The sequence below is a fragment of the Lutjanus erythropterus genome, chromosome 3 (assembly GCF_056507025.1).
Source record: "Lutjanus erythropterus isolate fLutEry1 chromosome 3, fLutEry1.hap2, whole genome shotgun sequence".
Taxonomy (NCBI): domain Eukaryota; kingdom Metazoa; phylum Chordata; class Actinopteri; order Lutjaniformes; family Lutjanidae; genus Lutjanus; species Lutjanus erythropterus.
In genome coordinates this window covers 1,162,929-1,188,328 of record NC_139319.1, presented here as the reverse complement: position 1 = coordinate 1,188,328, position 25,400 = coordinate 1,162,929, and the positions used below count along the sequence as shown (strand labels likewise).

Genomic DNA, 25,400 nt, shown 5'->3' with positions numbered 1-25,400 from the left:
CGTCCAGGTGTGTTTTATCCCTCCAGCACAGCGCACAATTTACATTTCCACTGTTGAATCTTTTGAAGTATTTCCACACAAAGTTGGTGGCAGACATCTGTTATGTGTCTCATTCAGATGGTAGAGCAAAAAAAGTTACTGTATTAAATACACAAATGATCAGAGGTGCTTGAATTCATGGCACTTTGTGCTCATTAACTAATTAATTAAAGCACTTGGTGTCGGCCGCTAACATATAAGAGCAGCAAAACTCACACCAGCCTGCAATGTGAAATGTAAATTGTGCGCTGGACACACCTGGACGTGTTACTGCAGCATCAGATGGACTTAAGGTCAGCAGAGAGAGAGACGCCAAAAACTACCAAAGAATCCATCTGAACCTCACACCAAGTGAGTGAGACCTGATTTAAGTTTGACTTTTTAATGTTGAGTGATCGTTCACTTTCTTAATCCTACCATGTTGAACACTGAAGCGCGCAGTGCGAGACGTCTGCTGCAGCCTCTGAATACGAACGGAGTGTAGAATCTGTTTCAGCTCAATATCATAACTGTAAAAACACCAAATGACTCAACTTAACGAATTTCATTTGTTTAAAATATGAAGAATTGTAAAATAATGCTTCCATGAGGCTGTTCAGTCAGACTGTCTGTTGTGTTGCTGCCTGTCTGTATAAATGAATGAGTTAATTAAATTGAGTGCAGATATAGATTTTTTTTTTCTTTGTGGAACTTCAGGGGCTCCGTGTAGACACATCATCTGAGATGTTACTAAATATTGTGACGTGATAATTTATAAATGTAAAAATATAAATCATGATGTGTATAAAATTGTCTCCTGTGAATTCATATTTAATATGCACAGTATCTGCTGACGTTGGGATGTTTTACTTCATTCATGGTGTTTTTTAACCAGTGTGATGTTATGTCCACTGAAGTAAAGAATCTGACTTATTTATCCTCATAAATATAACTGATTGTTACATGTAAAAACACTGATTGGGATTATGTGGATGAACAAAGCACTTACTGTTCTATTCCTCTGAGCCATGAAGAACCACAGTCAGCTCGGCATGTGTTGAATGTGTTCTGCAGGGAGAACACATGGAGGCAGACGTGGTCCAACCTGGATCTCCTGCATCAGTCTTGGTATCTGACAAATGTCACAGGTACACAGAAAAACAGCCTGGTCAAACGTGTAAAGGATAACGTACAGAGAGCAGGTCAGAATTATGACATAAACACAGAGTGATGCAGGACCCCAACACAAAGCGGGGGGGGGGGGGGTCTTAAATCATCCTGAAGGGGTTTATTTCACAGTCCTGACCTGCTCACTGTACGTCAGCCCACATAATATACAGTGGCTTCTCATGATAAATAAATTTGACAAGACATTAATTTTAAAATCATTTTACAGCTCATCCAGGTCTGTCATTAGCACCTATCCAAAAAAATATAGAGCAATGTAAATATTTCAACAACATGTAAGACCTGTGCAGAGCTTCCTGCTCATCCACCACAGCTTGTCTAATGTCTGTCTTCGACGAGCTGCGCTGGACGAGCAGGAAGCTTTGACAAATTTCAAAGACGTAATATTAGAACTCTACAAGGTGAGATGTGCAGATGGAGCTCAGTGTAGTTTACAAACCACTGAAAACTGATGATGAAATGATAATAAATGATACTGACAGAATGCAACATTTTCTGTTTAACAAAACAAGTTCAGCATAATGTGAAAACTAAACTTGTCCACATAAAGGACTCTTGATCTCTGACAGGCGTCTCTGCTGAGAACATTGCAAAACAAGAGGATAATTTACTGTCAGCAAGCATCAAAATGTCAGTTACTGAGACATGAAACACCTGTAGTGTTCCTTTGTCCATAGAGGACAGACGTGTCTCATCAGGGGAATGATAGTTAACTGTATTCACAAACTCAGGCAGACAGCAAGCTGTAAATATGGCAGCAGCAGTGGCACTTCCTGTGGCAGCATGGAGCCGCCGCAGCGCGTGTTGGTCGTATATGTGTCTGCTAATGATATGTATGTATATGTAAATAAAAATGTAATTTGTATAATGCAGTAACATTTCCATGTGCGCTGGAACATCACAGCCTCACATCCTGGGAAGATTGCATGAAAAAACAAAAGTCACAGAAAAATCTTCAGATCAAATCTCATTATTTGATAAAGATATGAGTAATTAGTTATTTCATTAATATGAAGTGTGAGTATTTAGAATCAGAAAGCATTTCATTTACCACTTTTATATGTAGTAAAACAATAATACTGCTAAAGTAAAACCAGAGAGACTATAACAGAACCAGTGGTGGAAGTAACTAATTACAAATACTCAAATTACTGTAATTAAGTAGTTTTTTAGTTTATACGTTTTTGTAAGTAGATTTTCAGGTCTGTACATACAGTCATACTTAAGTACGCATTACAAGATGTAATCTATTTAGTTACTTTTAACATCTTAGTTGACTGAGTACAATTTAAATTAATATCCAAACCTTTAATCTGCATTTTAGTAGCCAATCAGGTGATCTGATCGCAAACAGGCCAATGAGAACAAAGACATACAGACGGAAAACAAAGAAACACTGCAGCAGCACATGTTTAAAGTGAGAATATTAATGATTAATCATTAATGGATTAATTGCCCTTAAGAGTTTCAATAATTAAAAATGTAAACATTGATACTTAATCAATAATCATGGCAGTAACTTCACCTCATTTGATGTTTTGTGTGATGGAGCCATTTGTTGAATAAGAGAAATAAATTTAAAAAAAGATTTAAAAAATGAAAATGGGGAGAGAACATGTTTTGTATTTTATAAATTATTAATGATTGTCACCATTTTCAACTGTTGCTTCAGTGACGGTTACATCAACTGATAAAAGTAACTAATACTCTGAGTAGTTCTTACGATGATAAGTATTTTGCTAACACCAGTACTTTTACATGTAATTGAGTAATATTTTAGTAGTTTAACAGTACTTGTACTCTTCAGTACTCTTTCCACCACTGAATATAACCCATGACAGACTATATCCCACAGAGGTGTAGGATTTTTCCCCGTGATAGTGTTGAAAAAACAAAAATCACGATAAATCCTCATATGAAAACACAGTATTTCAGGAACAGTAATAATTAATAATCTTTATATAAATGATGCAGCTGTTCTGAACCTGCCACAGTAAAATACCTCTCATGTTGCCTCTGCTACTGACATGATGAAGATTTTCATTCAGACAGTGAAGTCATGAGTCATGCTGCCAGAAACAAAAGGCACAGCTGGTGTCCGTCAGTCTCTCTGGTTTGATTTTATCAGATTGATTGCTCTACTGTATAAAATGGTAAATAACATACTTAAAACTTAATTCTATATATATGTTCAGACTTAATATTAACTTCACTGCTACATACATAAACACACGTGACTTGTTTTTTCAACACAAGACCATCATCACTTCATATTAATTAAAAAAAAAAATCATTCATTCAGTAATTCCGCATTCATATCTACATTTCACTAACAGACACACATGACGGATATTTGCCGGCAGGTCCGTGTTGCCAGTTTGAACCAAATTCACCAAAACTGACCTCAAACATGACCAAGCAGAGAGCAACCGTTAGCATTAGCCGCCGAGCTACATTTTAGCGCTGTACCAACACACACACACACTGACTGACTGTAAGGCACCAAAATACACAGAATTATTGACCAACCATTCAGAAACGTCCTGCTGCAGCCGCAGTGTTTGAATTTCTGCAGGAGACTCTTCGTCTGGGCCACATTTTCGATAAAAAAATGAACGGTTGCACTCCAAAGTGTCTGATACCCGCCATGTCTGATTCAGCGTCACGCGCTCAACGTGACCCCGCTTGGTTCAAGCCACACCCACCTCATGAGAGGGGCGGGGCCAGCCACACCTTATTTGCATTTAAAGCTACAGACTCATTCAGTCAAGCTTTTTTTCTAGGATTTATAGGACCCATAGGTGAAACCAGCTAATTTTACAGTCAGTTCATTGTCATGGCCTCCAGTGAGAAAAAGCTTCACTGGTGGAAATTTAACTTTATTTTGTTTTAAATCAGAAAAGAAAAACAACATCATAGAACAGAGACAATCCTGCCTTCAAAATATTGTTTTCATCCAGGAACTCAACATCTCATTTAAACATTTAAGTTATAAGAAAGACAAACCCCTAACATTAACTACACAGACCAACCATGAAGTGTAAAGCTGCTTAATAAAGAACATTTAAATGTAGGCTCAGGCAACAAACCCATTTTTGCCCTGTCACATCTCCACAATGCATCCCTTTAAATGATGCGATACTTTAAAAAAGAGGTAAAACCATAGGGAACCATTAACAATGCTTTAATTTGTCACATGACCTCCAGGAAGCGATTTTGAAACCCTTCTTGGCGGGCTTTTTCTAAGGAGACAGCTCTGCTATCTTGCTGCAAAAAAAAGACTCTCAAAAAGTTATTTTTTGTCCCTTTTCCACCTGGAAAAAAATGTCTTCGAACTAATAGGTGAGTAAACTTTAAGTTTTGATAGTTTCATGCAACTTATTTACTAATTTAATAGTGGATACTTGTTAAAATGCAGCTGTTGCCCTGAGGCAACAACGTGCCATCATGGAAAGTTGCAATGTTGCCTGCAGCAGTGAACCATTATGGAATCACTATAGCAAACACAACACTGACCACTGGCCTATTTGGGTGGAGAAAAAGGGCAGATGCAGATACCCTGGATGTAAGGGTAGAGTGAAACCACAGTGCACACAATGCGTCACCTGCCTGTGCTTCACTCCTGAAAAAAACTGCTTCATGGAGTTCCATAAGCACTGAGCAGCAACACCACAAGTGATGGCAACACATGTCAGGAAAGACACAGGGGACTGACACAAAACATGCACTGAAATGAAGCAGTGATGATCAAACACTGGAATTTGTTGTTTTTGTTTTTCAAATGGTTATGGTAATGGTTATCTTTGTTGATTTAAGTAGTTTAAAGTTTTATACTTTACACATTTATTTCAATGGGTTGCTCCTAAATAGTACAATGTTGCCTACAGGCAACATTTAGCCAAGAAACTTTTTAAATTCTTTTTAAAATTCTTTTTAATTTAAAATTTAAAATGAATTGTGACTTCTTGATGTTATTGAATATTTTTGCATATGTTTATGAAATTAACAATGTTCAAATTGGAAAAGGAACGTTCTTTTTCACTTATGCACCATTATGGTACAATGTTGCCTACAGGCAACGAACCCCAAACACTTCCAAAAATAAAAATAAAAATAAAATTTCTTCACATTATGTTTATTTAGTCTATTTTGAGACATAAAAACACATTTCCCTCACTGGCATCATAATGTGTACCATAGAGGGATGTGACCGTACATACATACATACACATACATACATACATACATACATACATACATATGAGCATACATGCATACATACATACATACATATGAGCATACATACATACATACATACATATGACCATACATACATACATACATACATACATATGACCATACATACATATGACCATGCATACATACATACATACATATGACCATACATACATACATACATACATACATATGACCATACATACATATGACCATGCATACATACATACATACATACATATGAGCATACATGCATACATACATACATACATATGACCATACATACATATGACCATGCATACATACATACATACATATGACCATACATACATACATACATACATACATATGACCATACATACATACATACATACATACATATGACCATACATACATATGACCATGCATACATACATACATACATATGACCATACATACATACATACATACATACATATGACCATACATACATATGACCATGCATACATACATACATACATACATATGAGCATACATGCATACATACATACATACATATGACCATACATACATATGACCATGCATACATACATACATACATATGACCATGCATACATACATACATACATACATACATATGACCATACATACATACATACATACATACATATGACCATACATACATATGACCATGCATACATACATACATACATATGACCATACATACATACATACATACATACATATGACCATACATACATATGACCATGCATACATACATACATACATACATATGAGCATACATGCATACATACATACATACATATGACCATACATACATATGACCATGCATACATACATACATACATATGACCATACATACATACATACATACATACATATGACCATACATACATATGACCATGCATACATGCATACATACATACATACATACATATGAGCATACATGCATACATACATACATACATATGACCATACATACATATGACCATGCATACATACATACATACATATGACCATACATACATACATACATACATACATATGACCATACATACATATGACCATGCATACATACATACATACATACATATGAGCATACATGCATACATACATACATACATATGACCATACATACATATGACCATGCATACATACATACATACATATGACCATACATACATACATACATACATACATATGACCATACATACATATGACCATGCATACATGCATACATACATACATATGAAGCTCAGCGTAAGTTCAATCAGGAAGACCTTCTATTACACTGCCTTCGTTCATACCTTTCCTTTACTCCAGCTCTCTCCTCCTATTCCCTCAAATCAGCTGTTTGTGGACGTTCACCTTCGTCTTTACTATCCAATCAGATTTTGCCACGGTCGCGATAGCCAGTCAATTTGCTGCTGCCAAACTTTAAATCGCCTCTGTCTTTGCTCCATCAGTTGTCATTCAGTCAGTAGCGCGACCCTCCTCCACCCCTCTCTCCTCCAGTCACTGGACCCAGGTAGCAGAAGATGTTCACCTCAATCCTCCCTGAAGCCCTCTCCTCCAGTCTTCAGGTCCAGGCAGCAGGAGTCCAGAGCCACTTCACCTCACCAGTCTCTGCTTCGCACCTCTTCACCACCACCACCAGTATCTAGACCCCGGGGGGGTTCTCTTCACTACAGCTTCATCTCCCCCATTTTTATATATATATATATAGTATATACATATTGTTTCACCTCAATGGGGTCTAACCGCCAAAGACTGTTCATGTTTCATATATCATGCATGTGCCAATAAACCATTTCCCTTTTACTCTTAGTCTCTCCTGATTGAAATGAGCATACATACATATGAGCATATAAACATACATACATATGACCATACATACATACATACATACATACATACATACATATGAGAATACATACATACATATGACCATGCATACATACATATGAGCATACATACATACATATGACTATGCATACATACATATGACCATACATACATACATATGACCATACATACATACATACATACATATGACCATACATACATACATACATATATATATAAATTCTTTTTATAATTCTTTTTAATTTAAAATTTAAAGGTCTCATATTATGCCCCTTTCTGATAAGTTTTTATAAGTCTCAGAGGTCCTCAAAACATGCTTTCGAAGTTTGTTTCATAAAACACCACTCGGATCATGCAGATCAGTGTGTCTTTATACCCCTCTATTTCAGCCTCTCTCAAAACGAGCTGTTTCTGTGCCTGTAGCTTTAAATGCAAATGAGCTGTGACTAGTCGCGCCCCTCTCTGGTGGTGGGCGTGGCTTGAATCAGCCGGTCCTGGCTGCTATGTTTACGCTGAACGCCATGACGGACATGGCTGCTGTCAGACGCGGTAGATTTTAAACATCTAATTTTGATCCAGACGGAGGCTCCTGTAGAAATTCAAACACTGCGGATGTTGCCGGACGTGTCTGAATGGTAAGTCTACAACTTTGTGTGTCTTGATACTTTACAGTTAGTCGATGTGTGTGTTGGTACAACGTTAAAATGTAACTAGCTCGGTAGCTAATGCTAACTGTAGCTCACTCCGCTTGTTCATTATTGAGGGAAATTTTGGCGAATAAGCGACATTATAATATGTGTATATAGTTTCAGTCTGTCTGTATAATTTATTATCATTTTATCATCAGTTTTCAGACGTCAAGGCTGTGTGCAGTGGTTTGTAAACTACACTGTGCTGTCTCCACATAATGTGCAACAATTTACCTGTTCCTATATTATGTATTTGAAATTTGCCAAAGCTTCCTGCTCATCCATCACAGCTTGTCTAATGTCTTTCAGGTTTGAATTTCATAGGCCTAATATTTTGTTGAAATATTTACATGTTTCTAAATTTTGTGGATATGCTCACAACAAATCTTAGAATAGACTCTGGATGAATTTATTTATATGAGCATTTAAATCAACCAATGCTCTTATTATAATACATGTATCCTATAACACTTGTCCCTATCTTCAGCATACTGTTTTACACTAGTATGTGTACCACTGCTGTATATATTGTTGTACATCACTTACATACAAATGCATATGTTTACATATTCTTACACGTCTTAGTTTTTTTTCTACTGTTGTATATAGTTTAATTCACAATGCACGTTAACTAATATTTTATTTTTATTTCTTAAAAGCTTTATCTCTACAGAATATTTTTATCTTAATTTCTGTATTCTATATGCTTATATTTGTAGAAATATATGTATAACTTATATTCCAGTCTTCCTTGAATAAGCTTAACTGTAACACTACCAATTTCCCTCCTGGGATTGATAAAGTATATCTGATTCTGATTGTGATAAGTCATTGTATATTGAGCAGGATAATGTACAGTGAGCAGGTCAGTATTGTAAAATAAACCTCTTCAGAATGAAGTAAGACCCTCTGTTTTGTGTCAGGGTCCTGCATCATCCTGTCAGGGTTTATTTCATGACACTGACAGAAAAGATTTTCACAATATTGTTAGTTGTATTTATGAAGATAAATATGTCAGATTTTTTACAGTTTGCTTTACATTACTTAAGTTGGCATAACATTACAGTGTTCACTTAACACCATGAATGGAGAAGCACACCCCAAAATAAACAGATACTGTTCATATTAAACATGACTTCACAAGACACAAGTTTTACACATACTGTGAGGCATTTATTGAATTGCATATATCACATCGTATAACATGTCAAATGATGTACCTATCATCCATGACAGTAAACTGAAAGATTCACTGAATCCATTTGAAAAAAAAAACTTTGACACATCAAAGATTGATGTTTTTGAGGCTAAACTGTTAACTGGACATCTTTTCCATATGTTTCATTCGTTACAGGTATCAGCCTATAGGTTTCCTCGTCACTCCTTGTCAAAGCCTGTCTGGTTCTTAGGATTCGCACCACGTTTCCTGACGCCCAGGGCCTCTATGTTGGATTCAGACCTCCTCTTAGTTGAACCAGGACACACAGCTGGCGATGACCTTCTCCTTGTCTGGCTCCTCATACTGTGGACTCATGTCCTCTGGATCTTCATCCCTGTCTGGCACCGGGTCCGGAAACACTTTCTCAAAGATGGGGTCCATTAAGTCGGCCACATATCCTGTGCAATATTACAGAAAGATTTTGTTTAAACTTCAAAAAAGTCAGTGCATTATGTTTATGTGTGTATTTATATAAGTTATTAATTTTCTATTTTCTTTTTTTTGTTGAAACCTTTACAACAACTGTTACAGTGATACAGTAAATACAACATGTACATGACTTAATTTTAGTGACAAATAAAAGAATGTAACACTTACAAAACATGGGCTCAGTCTTCACTGGTTTTGTTCTACAGGCTCCTCTCATGGTCTTTGGGAAGTGCACTTTGAAGAGTTGGTCTCCACCAGATGTGATTTGTGGTTTGTCAGCAGGTTCACTGTAATACATGACAGCCAGGCAGAGTCTGAAAGTACAGCAGTACAGAGAAAATCAAAGATGTAAATAATGAACAACTGTAAATATTTTTTACAAATTAAATGTAACCACACTTTCATTTACCTGCACAGCATTCCAAGAAATGGAAACACCAAGAGTCTTTCAAATGCCACTGAGACAATATATGCAATCATACACTGCTATTGCCTAATATATTTATAATAACAGCTGATGTGTGTGACTTTGTCATTGTTATTATGCCGTTTTTGTGAGTAAAAAGTGAGTAGTCACATGATTTTATGAATTGTATTGATATCAAAGCAAAACAGTCGTCATTATGGACGTGTCCCTCTCCTCCTCCTGCATGTCCTGCACCCCCACTGTGTTGTTTGTAATGTAATGCAGGACTACTCTTACTGTACTGTTGTCCTTTAGCGCATCAGTGTTGAAGCACCGTAAACACTGAATAAAGGAGGGGGTGATGTTGGTGAGGAAGCTGTTGAACCGGAGAAATTAAACTTATTTTCCGATTATTTTGGTTCTTACATTCTAAGCACAGATAAACACAACTGCATACCTGCGCTAATCACAACGCCTGATTTAGTCTGAATTCAAGTTTCTCGGCTTGATTTTGCAGCAGGTAGCTACACATTTCAGGTATGAGATAGTTAGCAGCTTGATGCTAATCTAAGCTACACAGCAGGCAGAGGAGAGAGGAGGCGTCCATAACAACAGAGCCGACAACACAAACCCAGCAGCATGAAGTCACACAAAAACTGACATGAAAAACAGTCACCAGCATCCAACGTACTATTCTGTTTAGTTAACTGGCTTCATATGAGGCTTAACGTTCAGATTATCTTGACTCTCCCTCAGTATTATACTCCAGCGTGTCAGCACACAGTAGATGCTACACATATTAGCCGCGATGCTAACGGCAGGATGAGGGGCTAAATACACAGTAAAGCAGCATAAAGATGATAAAACTTACCGCTGCCATGTCTGCAGTTATTTCACAGTCGGTACTGATCCATCCTTGAGCTTCGGTCTTGAAGTAAATCCTGCTTTGTACCGACCGTCGATGAAGAAGCAGTCCGAAGTAAAATGGTTAGCACCCGCACACACACGCAACACTTTACCGGTGTTGTGAGGACATTTTACTTAAAAATAAAATTAATAAATTAATCCACTGGGTCTTCTGTGGGTCAGATGACGGGAGTAAATGCAGACATTTGTGCTCGTTCCTGCAGCCAACAACAGAGGACTTGTTGTGCTTTCCTTGTGCCTTCAACATCTCAGTTTGCCTGTGTAGTTTACGGAGAAAAAAATGGCGACCGGGAGGCGGACTCGTAGGTTTTCAGTGGGCGGCACAGACAGGCAGCACAGGGAGTGTCTCCGGCTCAGAGGAGGCGCTTGCCCGGCTATGACGTCATAGCCGGGCACAAATCTAAACGGAGCGTTTTGGCCGACATTCACTGAAAGGTTGAGCAAGCAAAAGAGGGAGAGAGAGGATTGTTCTCATATCAGGGGAGTCTGAAGGCAGGCCGGGGACACATATTTTCACTGGAAAACCTTGAAAAAGTGCATTTTGCATAATATGTCCCCTTTAAAATGAATTGTGACTTCTTGATGTTATTGAATACTTTTGCATATGTTTATGAAATAAACAATGTTCAAATTAGAAAAGGAACGTTCTTTTTCACTTACGCACAATTATGGTACAATGTTGCCTACAGGCAACGAACCCCAAAAACTTCCAAAAATAAAAATAAAAATAAAAATAAAATTTCTTCAGATTATGTTTATTTAGTCTATTTTGAGACATAAAAACACATTTCCCTCACTGGCATCATACATACATACGTACATACATATGAGCATACATACATATGACCATACATTCATACATATGGCCAAACATATGACCATGCATACAAACATACATACATATGACCATACATACATACATACATACATACATAAATATGACCATACATACATATGACCATGCATACATACATACATACATATGACCATACATACATACATACATACATACATACTTATGACCATACATGCATACATATGACCATACATACATACATACATACATACATACATACATACAGACATATGACCATACATACATATGGTCATACATATGACCATGCATACATACATACATACATACATACATATGAGCATACATGCATACATACATACATACATACATACATATGACCATGCATACATACATACATGTGACCATACATACATACATACATATGAGCATACATACATATGAGCATATATACATACATACATATGACCATACATACATACATACATACATACATACATACATACATACATACATACATATGAGAATACATACATACATATGACCATGCATACATACATATGAGCATACATACATACATATGACTATGCATACATACATATGACCATACATACATACATATGACCATACATACATACATACATACATATGACCATACATACATACATACATACATACATACATACATATGACCATACATACATACATAAAAAAAAATAAAAATAAAAATTCTTCAGATTATGTTTATTTAGTCTATTTTGAGACATAAAAACACATTTCCCTCACTAGCATCATAATGTGTACCATAGAGGGATATGACCATACATACATACATACATACATACATACATATGACCGTACATACATACATACACATACATACATACATACATACATATGAGCATACATACATACATAAATATGACCATACATGCATACATACATACATATATACATATGACCATACATACATACATACATATGACCATACATACATACATACATACATAAATATGACCATACATGCATACATACATACATATATACATATGAGCATACATACATACATACATACATATGACCATACATACATACATACATACATACATGTGACCATACATACATACATACATACATATGAGCATACATACATATGAGCATATATACATACATACATATGACCATACATACATACATACATACATACATACATACATACATACATACATACATATGAGAATACATACATACATATGACCATGCATACATACATATGACTATGCATACATACATATGACCATACATACATACATACATACATATGATCAGATTATGTTTATTTAGTCTATTTTGAGACATAAAAACACATTTCCCTCAGTGGCATCATAATGTGTACCATAGAGGGATATGACCATACATACATACATACATACATACATACATACATACATACATACATATGACCGTACATACATACATGCACAAACATACATACATACATACATACATATGACCATACATACATACATATGACCATACATGCATACATACATACATATATACATATGACCATACATACATACATACATACATACATACATATGAGCATACATACATACATACATACATATGACCATACATGCATACATACATACATATATACATATGAGCATACATGCATACATACATACATATATACATATGACCATAGATACATACATATGAACATACATACATACATACATATGAGCATAAATACATACATACATACATATGAGCATACATACATACATACATATGAGCATACATACATACATACGTACATACATATGACCATACATACATATGACCATACATTCAATCATATGGCCAAACATATGACCATGCATACAAACATACATACATATGACCATACATACATAAATTCATACATACATATGACCATACATACATATGACCATGCATACATACATACATACATATGACCATACATACATACATACATACATACATACATACTTATGACCATACATGCATACATATGACCATACATACATACATACATACATACATACATACATACATACATACATATGACCATACATACATATGGTCATACATATGACCATGCATACATACATACATACATATGAGCATACATGCATACATACATACATACATATGACCATGCATACATACATACATGTGACCATACATACATACATACATACATATGAGCATACATACATACGAGCATATATACATATGAGCATATATACATATGAGCATATATACATACATACATATGACCATACATACATACATACATACATACATACATATGAGCATATATACATATGAGCATATATACATACATACATATGACCATACATACATACATACATACATACATACATACATATGAGAATACATACAGACATATGACCATGCATACATACATATGAGCATACATACATACATATGACCATACATACATACATACATACATACATACATACATATGACCATACATACATACATACATACATATGAGAATACATACATACATATGACCATGCATACATACATATGAGCATACATACATACATATGACTATGCATACATACATATGACCATACATACATACATATGACCATACATACATACATACATACATATGATCAGATTATGTTTATTTAGTCTATTTTGAGACATAAAAATTTCCCTCAGTGGCATCATAATGTGTACCATAGAGGGATATGACCATACATACATACATACATACATACATACATACATACATACATACATATGACCGTACATACATACATACACAAACATACATACATACATACATATGAGCATACATGCATACATACATACATATATACATATGAGCATACATACATACATATATACATATGAGCATACATACATACTTACATATGAGCATACATACATACATACATATGAGCATAAATACATACATACATACATATGAGCATACATACATACATACATATGAGCATACATACATACATACGTACATACATATGAGCATACATACATACATATGGCCAAACATATGACCATGCATACAAACATACATACATATGAGCATACATACATATGACCATACATACATATGAGCATACATACATACATACATATCATACATACATACATACATACATACTTATGACCATACATGCATACATATGACCATACATACATACATATGACCATACATACATATGACCGTGCATACATTCATATGACCATACATACATACACACATACATACATACATATGGTCATACATATGACCATGCATACATACATACATACATACATACATATGAGCATACATGCATACATACATACATACATATGACCATGCATACATACATACATGTGAACATACATACATACATACATATGAGCATACATACATATGAGCATATATACATACATACATATGACCATACATACATACATACATACATATGAGAATACATACATACATATGACCATGCATACATACATATGAGCATACATACATACATATGACTATGCATACATACATATGACCATACATACATACATATGACCATACATACATACATACATACATACATATGACCATACATACATACATACATATATATATAAATTCTTTTTATAATTCTTTTTAATTTAAAATTTAAAATGAATTGTGACTTCTTGATGTTATTGAATACTTTTGCATATGTTTATGAAATAAACAATGTTCAAATTGGAAAAGGAACGTTCTTTTTCACTTATGCACCATTATGGTACAATGTTGCCTACAGGCAACAAACCCCAAAAACTTCCAAAAATAAAAAATAAAAATAAAATTTCTTCAGATTATGTTTATTTAGTCTATTTTGAGACATAAAAACACATTTCCCTCACTGGCATCATAATGTGTACCATAGAGGGATATGACCATACATACATACATATATACATACATACATACATACATACATATGACCGTACATACATACACATACATACATACATACATACATACATACATACATACATATGAGCATACATACATACATACATAGGACCATACATGCATACATACATACATATATACATATAAGCATACATACATATGAGCATATATACATACATACATATGACCATACATACATACATACATACATACATATGAGAATACATACATACATATGACCATGCATACATACATATGAGCATACATACATACATATGACTATGCATACATACATATGAGCATACATACATTCATATGACCATACATACATACATACATACATACATATGACCATACATACATACATACATACATACATACATACATATGACCATACATACATACATACATATATATATAAATTATTTTTATAATTCTTTTTAATTTAAAATTTAAAATGAATTGTGACTTCTTGATGTTATTGAATACTTTTGCATATGTTTATGAAATAAACAATGTTCAAATTGGAAAAGGAACGTTCTTTTTCACTTATGCACCATTATGGTACAATGTTGCCTACAGGCAACAAACCCCAAAAACTTCCAAAAATAAAAAATAAAAATAAAATTTCTTCAGATTATGTTTATTTAGTCTATTTTGAGACATAAAAACACATTTCCCTCACTGGCATCATAATGTGTACCATAGAGGGATATGACCATACATACATACATACATACATACATACATACATACATATGACCGTACATACATACACATACATACATACATACATACATACATATGAGCATATATACATATGAGCATATATACATACATACATATGACCATACATACATACATACATACATACATACATACATATGAGAATACATACAGACATATGACCATGCATACATACATATGAGCATACATACATACATATGACCATACATACATACATACATACATACATACATACATACATATGACCATACATACATACATACATACATATGAGAATACATACATACATATGACCATGCATACATACATATGAGCATACATACATACATATGACTATGCATACATACATATGACCATACATACATACATATGACCATACATACATACATACATACATATGATCAGATTATGTTTATTTAGTCTATTTTGAGACATAAAAATTTCCCTCAGTGGCATCATAATGTGTACCATAGAGGGATATGACCATACATACATACATACATACATACATACATACATACATACATACATACATATGACCGTACATACATACATACACAAACATACATACATACATACATATGAGCATACATGCATACATACATACATATATACATATGAGCATACATACATACATATATACATATGAGCATACATACATACTTACATATGAGCATACATACATACATACATATGAGCATAAATACATACATACATACATATGAGCATACATACATACATACATATGAGCATACATACATACATACGTACATACATATGAGCATACATACATACATATGGCCAAACATATGACCATGCATACAAACATACATACATATGAGCATACATACATATGACCATACATACATATGAGCATACATACATACATACATATCATACATACATACATACATACATACTTATGACCATACATGCATACATATGACCATACATACATACATATGACCATACATACATATGACCGTGCATACATTCATATGACCATACATACATACACACATACATACATACATATGGTCATACATATGACCATGCATACATACATACATACATACATACATATGAGCATACATGCATACATACATACATACATATGACCATGCATACATACATACATGTGAACATACATACATACATACATATGAGCATACATACATATGAGCATATATACATACATACATATGACCATACATACATACATACATACATATGAGAATACATACATACATATGACCATGCATACATACATATGAGCATACATACATACATATGACTATGCATACATACATATGACCATACATACATACATATGACCATACATACATACATACATATATACATATGACCATACATACATACATACATATATATATAAATTCTTTTTATAATTCTTTTTAATTTAAAATTTAAAATGAATTGTGACTTCTTGATGTTATTGAATACTTTTGCATATGTTTATGAAATAAACAATGTTCAAATTGGAAAAGGAACGTTCTTTTTCACTTATGCACCATTATGGTACAATGTTGCCTACAGGCAACAAACCCCAAAAACTTCCAAAAATAAAAAATAAAAATAAAATTTCTTCAGATTATGTTTATTTAGTCTATTTTGAGACATAAAAACACATTTCCCTCACTGGCATCATAATGTGTACCATAGAGGGATATGACCATACATACATACATATATACATACATACATACATACATACATATGACCGTACATACATACACATACATACATACATACATACATACATACATACATACATATGAGCATACATACATACATACATAGGACCATACATGCATACATACATACATATATACATATAAGCATACATACATATGAGCATATATACATACATACATATGACCATACATACATACATACATACATACATACATATGAGAATACATACATACATATGACCATGCATACATACATATGAGCATACATACATACATATGACTATGCATACATACATATGAGCATACATACATTCATATGACCATACATACATACATACATACATACATATGACCATACATACATACATACATACATACATACATACATATGACCATACATACATACATACATATATATATAAATTATTTTTATAATTCTTTTTAATTTAAAATTTAAAATGAATTGTGACTTCTTGATGTTATTGAATACTTTTGCATATGTTTATGAAATAAACAATGTTCAAATTGGAAAAGGAACGTTCTTTTTCACTTATGCACCATTTTGGTACAATGTTGCCTACAGGCAACAAACCCCAAAAACTTCCAAAAATAAAAAATAAAAATAAAATTTCTTCAGATTATGTTTATTTAGTCTATTTTGAGACATAAAAACACATTTCCCTCACTGGCATCATAATGTGTACCATAGAGGGATATGACCATACATACATACATACATACATACATACATACATATGACCGTACATACATACACATACATACATACATACATACATACATATGAGCATACATACATACATACATAGGACCATACATGCATACATACATACATATATACATATAAGCATACATACATACATACATATGAGCATACATACATACATACATATGAGCATAAATACATACATACATACATATGAGCATACATACATACATACATATGAGCATACATACATACATACGTACATACATATGAGCATACATACATATGAGCATACATTCATACATATGGCCAAACATATGACCATGCATACAAACATACATACATATGACCATACATACATACATACATACATATGACCATACATACATATGACCGTACATACATACACATACATACATACATACATACATACATACATATGAGCATACATACATACATACATAGGACCATACATGCATACATACATACATACATATATACATATAAGCATACATACATACATACATACATATGAGCATACATACATACATACATATGAGCATAAATACATACATACATACATATGAGCATACATACATACATACGTACATACATATGAGCATACATACATATGAGCATACATTCATACATATGGCCAAACATATGACCATGCATACAAACATACATACATATGACCATACATACATACATACATACATACATATGACCATACATACATATGACCATGCATACATACATACATACATATGACCATACATACATACATACATACATACATACATACTTATGACCATACATGCATACATATGACCATACATACATACATACATACATACATACATACATACATACATACATACATACATATGACCATACATACATATGGTCATACATATGACCATGCATACATACATACATACATACATACATACATACATACATATGAGCATACATGCATACATACATACATACATGTGACCATACATACATACATACATACATATGAGCATACATACATATGACCATACATACATACATACATACATACATATGAGCATACATACATACATATGACTATGCATACATACATATGAGCATACATACATTCATATGACCATACATACATACATACATACATACATACATACATATGACCATACATACATACATACATACATACATACATACATACATACATACATATGAGCATACATACATACATACATACATACATATGACCATACATACATACATACATACATACATATGACCATACATACATACATACATATATATATAAATTATTTTTATAATTATTTTTAATTTAAAATTTAAAATGAATTGTGACTTCTTGATGTTATTGAATACTTTTGCATATGTTTATGAAATAAACAATGTTCAAATTGGAAAAGGAACGTTCTTTTTCACTTATGCACCATTATGGTACAATGTTGCCTACAGGCAACAAACCCCAAAAACATCCAAAAATAAAAAATAAAAATAAAATTTCTTCAGATTATGTTTATTTAGTCTATTTTGAGACATAAAAACACATTTCCCTCACTGGCATCATAATGTGTACCATAGAGGGATATGACCATACATACATACATACATACATACATACATATACATATGACCGTACATACATACATACACATACATACATACATACATATGAGCATACATACATACATACATACATATGACCATACATGCATACATACATTCATATATACATATGAGCATACATACATACATACATACATATGACCATACATACATACATACATATGAGCATACATACATACAAACGTACATACATATGACCATACATACATATGAGCATACATTCATACATATGGCCAAACATATGACCATGCATACAAACATACATACATATGACCATACATACATACATACATACATACATACATACATACATACATATGACCATACATACATATGAGCATACATACATACATATATACATATGACCATGCATACATTCATATGACCATACATACATACACACATACATACATATGGTCATACATATGACCATGCATACATACATACATACATACATATGAGCATACATGCATACATGCATACATACATACATACATACATGTGACCATACATACATACATACATACATACATATGAGCATACATACATATGAGCATATATACATACATAGACACATACATACATACATATGAGAATACATACATACATATGACCATGCATACATACATATGAGCATACATACATACATATGACTATGCATACATACATATGAGCATACATACATACATACATACATACATACATATATATTTAAATTCTTTTCATAATTCTTTTAAATTTAAAATTTAAAATGAATTGTGACTTCTTGATGTTATTGAATATTTTTGCATATGTTTATGAAATAAACAATGTTGAAATTGGAAAAGGAACGTTCTTTTTCACTTACGCACAATTATGGTACAATGTTGCCTACAGGCAACGAACCCCAAAAACTTCCAAAAATAAAAATAAAAATAAAAATAAAATTTCTTCAGATTATGTTTATTTAGTCTATTTTGAGACATAAAAACACATTTCCCTCACTGGCATCATAATGTGTACCATAGAGGGCTATGACCGTACATACATACATACATACATACATACATACATATGACCGTACATACATACATATATATGACCATACATACATATGACCATACATACATACGTACATACATACATACATATGAGCATACATACATACATACATACATACATACATACATACATATGAGCATACATACATATGAGCATACATACATACATACATACATATGAGCATAAATACATACATACATACATATGAGCATACATACCTACATACATACATATGAGCATACATACATACATACATACATATGAGCATACATTCATACATATGGCCAAACATATGACCATGCATACATACATACATACGTACGTACATACTTATGACCATACATGCATACATATGACCATACATACATACATACATACATACATATGACCATGCATACATTCATATGACTATACATACATACATATGGTCATACATATGACCATGCATACATACATAGATACATACATACATACATACATACATACATACATATATACATACATATGAGCATACATACATATGACCATGCATACATACATACATGTGACCATACATACGTACATACATACATACATATGAGCATACATACATAAATACATAAATACATACATACATACATACATACATACATACATACATATGAGAATACATACATACATATGACCATGTATACATACATATGAGCATACATACATACATATGAGCATACATACATACATACATATGACCATACATACATACATACATACATACATACATATATAGTTAAATTCTTTTCATAATTCTTTTTAATTTAAATTTTAAAATGAATTGTGACTTCTTGATGTTATTGAATATTTTTGCATATGTTTATGAAATAAACAATGTTCAAATTGGAAAAGGAACGTTCTTTTTCACTTATGCACCATTATGGTACAATGTTGCCTACAGGCAACAAACCCCAAAAACTTCCAAAAATAAAAATAAAAATAAAATTTCTTCAGATTATGTTTATTTAGTCTATTTTGAGACATAAAAACACTCCAAACATTTTTTCCCTCACTGGCATCATAATGTGTACCATAGAGGGTTAACTACAACAATTAATAAAAACATGCATTTAACAAATATATTACCACAACAAACATAAAACACTAGGTTAGACTAAACAATTTCACCATACTTGGTACTGAGTTAATCCAAAAGTAACAGAAAGTAATCAAGTTACATTACTTTAATATTGAGATACTAGGATTAGATTTTTTTTTAGCAGGTTTTAACAGGAGTTCAACATTAAACACAACACTATGAAAGTTTTTCATACAATCCAGCCTCCAGGTTTGTACATCAGTTTTCCTCCTCTATGTGAATTCTGCTTCAGAACCACAACTGCATTTAAGGTGAGTTGGACATCTGCATCACCTACAAGCAGCGTGAAGGAACAAAACAATGGCGGTTCCAGAGACTTGGAGACATGTTTGGGTTATTTACAACTACGCAGAGCAATGGCTAACGTTAGCCACACAAACCAACCGGCCTGTAACACAAGGGTTACATGTTGGTCTGTGTAACTAACGTTGGGTTGTGTGGCTAACATTAGCAGTCATCTGTGTAGCGAATGTTAGCGGCTGGTTTGTGTGGCTAACATTAGCAGCTAGCCTGTGGAACAAATGTTAGCTGCTGGTTTGTGTAGCAAATATTTGGAACACTTGGTCTGTGTAGCTCATGTTAGCAGTAAATAACACACTGACTATAGATCAGTACCTCATACGTCCACATTTCAAATAATCTGAACTGTCCCTTTAAACATGGCGAGTTTTTCTTCATTAAACTGTTTATTTACTGTTTAAATCTGTGTCTATGTGTTCTATTCAGTAAATGATTTGTGATTGTCTGCTTTAAATTGATCTTGGTAAAGTCAAACAAGATGAAACCCTGTAGAGGGCGCTGTGGCATCAGGAGAGCACAAGGAGATGCAGGAGATGCGGAGGAAGAGGAGGAGGAGGAGGAGGAGGAGGAGGAGGCTGTGCAGGCATGTTTAGTCTCAGACGGAGAGGATCGCCCTGCTGTTTGTTCACTGCTGCAGAGATCAACCTGGAGGAGGAGGGAGGGGAGGACGGCTGGCACTGCAATGCAGAACATCAAATGAGGAGGAGGAGGAGGGAGGAAGGAGGGAGGGAGGAGGGAGGGAGCTGCTGGCTCTGCAGAGCGCAGGTTTTCTCTGGGGGGGGGGGGGGGGGGGGGAGTGGGGGGTTCAGGGATTCCCTGATGGTTTGGAAAAGATCCAGAAGGAGCTGCAGTGACAGAGTTCAGCTGTGAGACGAGTGAGACGGATCTGTGTCGCTGCAACTGATGAAAAAAAACAACCTGCATGTTGGATTTTATGATGAGCTGCAACAATTTATCAATCATGAAGCAATTATTACATTAATCAACAATTAGTTTGATAATTGATTAAATCGTTTTTAGCTAAAAAAAAAAAAAAGTCAAAATTGTCAAATTTCAGTTTCTTAAATGCGAATATTTTCTGGTTTCTTTACTCGTCTGACAGCTGATGTTAGATAATGAAGCCACCTGTGCCAACGCTTTACGCCGGGTGTCACCTTTCATCAGAGCCCAGGATGAAGCATTCAAAAGTTCTGTCCATTTTTTTATCCCAGGTACAGTACAGGCCAAAAGTTTGGACACACCTTCTCATTCGATGCGTTTTCTTTATTTTCATGACTATTTACATTGTAGATTCTCACTGAAGGCATCAAAACTATGAATGAACACATGTGGAGTTATGTACTTCACAAAAAAAGGTGAAATAACTGAAAACATGTTTTATATTCTAGTTTCTTCAAAATAGCCACCCTTTGCTCTGATTACTGCTTTGCACACTCTTGGCATTCTCTCGATGAGCTTCAAGAGGTAGTCACCTGAAATGGTTTTCACTTCACAGGTGTGCCTTATCTGGGTTAATTAGTGGAATTTCTTGCTTTATCAATGGGGTTGGGACCATCAGTTGTGTTGTGCAGAAGTCAGGTTAATACACAGCCGACAGCCCTATTGGACAACTGTTAAAATTCATATTATGGCAAGAACCAATCAGCTAACTAAAGAAAAACAAGTGGCCATCATTACTTTAAGAAATGAAGGTCAGTCAGTCCGGAAAATTGCAAAAACCCCAAGTGGAGTTGTAAAAACCATCAAGCGCTACAACAAAACTGGCACACATGAGGACCGACCCAGGAAAGGAAGACCAAGAGTCACCTCTGCTTCTGAGGATAAGTTCATCCGAGTCACCAGCCTCAGAAATCGCAAGTTAACAGCAGCTCAGATCAGAGACCAGATGAATGCCACACAGAGTTCTAGCAGCAGACCCATCTCTAGAACAACTGTTAAGAGGAGACTGCGCGAATCAGGCCTTCATGGTCAAATAGCTGCTAGGAAACCACTGCTAAGGAGAGGCAACAAGCAGAAGAGATTTGTTTGGGCCAAGAAACACAAGGAATGGACATTAGACCAGTGGAAATCGGTGCTTTGGTCTGATGAGTACAAATTTGAGATCTTTGGTTCCAACTGCCATGTCTTTGTGAGATGCAGAAAAGGTGAACGGATGGATTCCACATGCCTGGTTCCCACTGTGAAGCATGGAGGAGGAGGTGTGATGGTGTGGGGGTGTTTTGCTGGTGACACTGTTGGGGATTTATTCAAAATTGAAGACACACTGAACCAGCATGGCTACCACAGCATTCTGCAGTGACATGCCATCCCA

The 25,400-nt window shown here is 34.1% G+C and overlaps 2 long non-coding RNA genes across 2 annotated transcripts; one reads left to right on the top strand and one right to left on the bottom strand.

The window, feature by feature from the left end:
• The first annotated feature begins 7,564 nt into the window (after positions 1–7,564).
• On the top strand, positions 7,565–9,614 carry LOC146329332 (uncharacterized). Its single transcript, XR_014769804.1, has 2 exons — positions 7,565–7,943; positions 9,352–9,614. It is a non-coding gene; the product is annotated as an uncharacterized LOC146329332 (long non-coding RNA).
• LOC146329331 (uncharacterized) lies at positions 9,149–11,536 on the bottom strand. The gene is made up of 2 exons (XR_014769799.1): positions 9,814–11,536; positions 9,149–9,614 (listed from the first exon to the last, which is right to left on the bottom strand). It is a non-coding gene; the product is annotated as an uncharacterized LOC146329331 (long non-coding RNA).
• Positions 11,537–25,400: the final 13,864 nt, after the last annotated feature.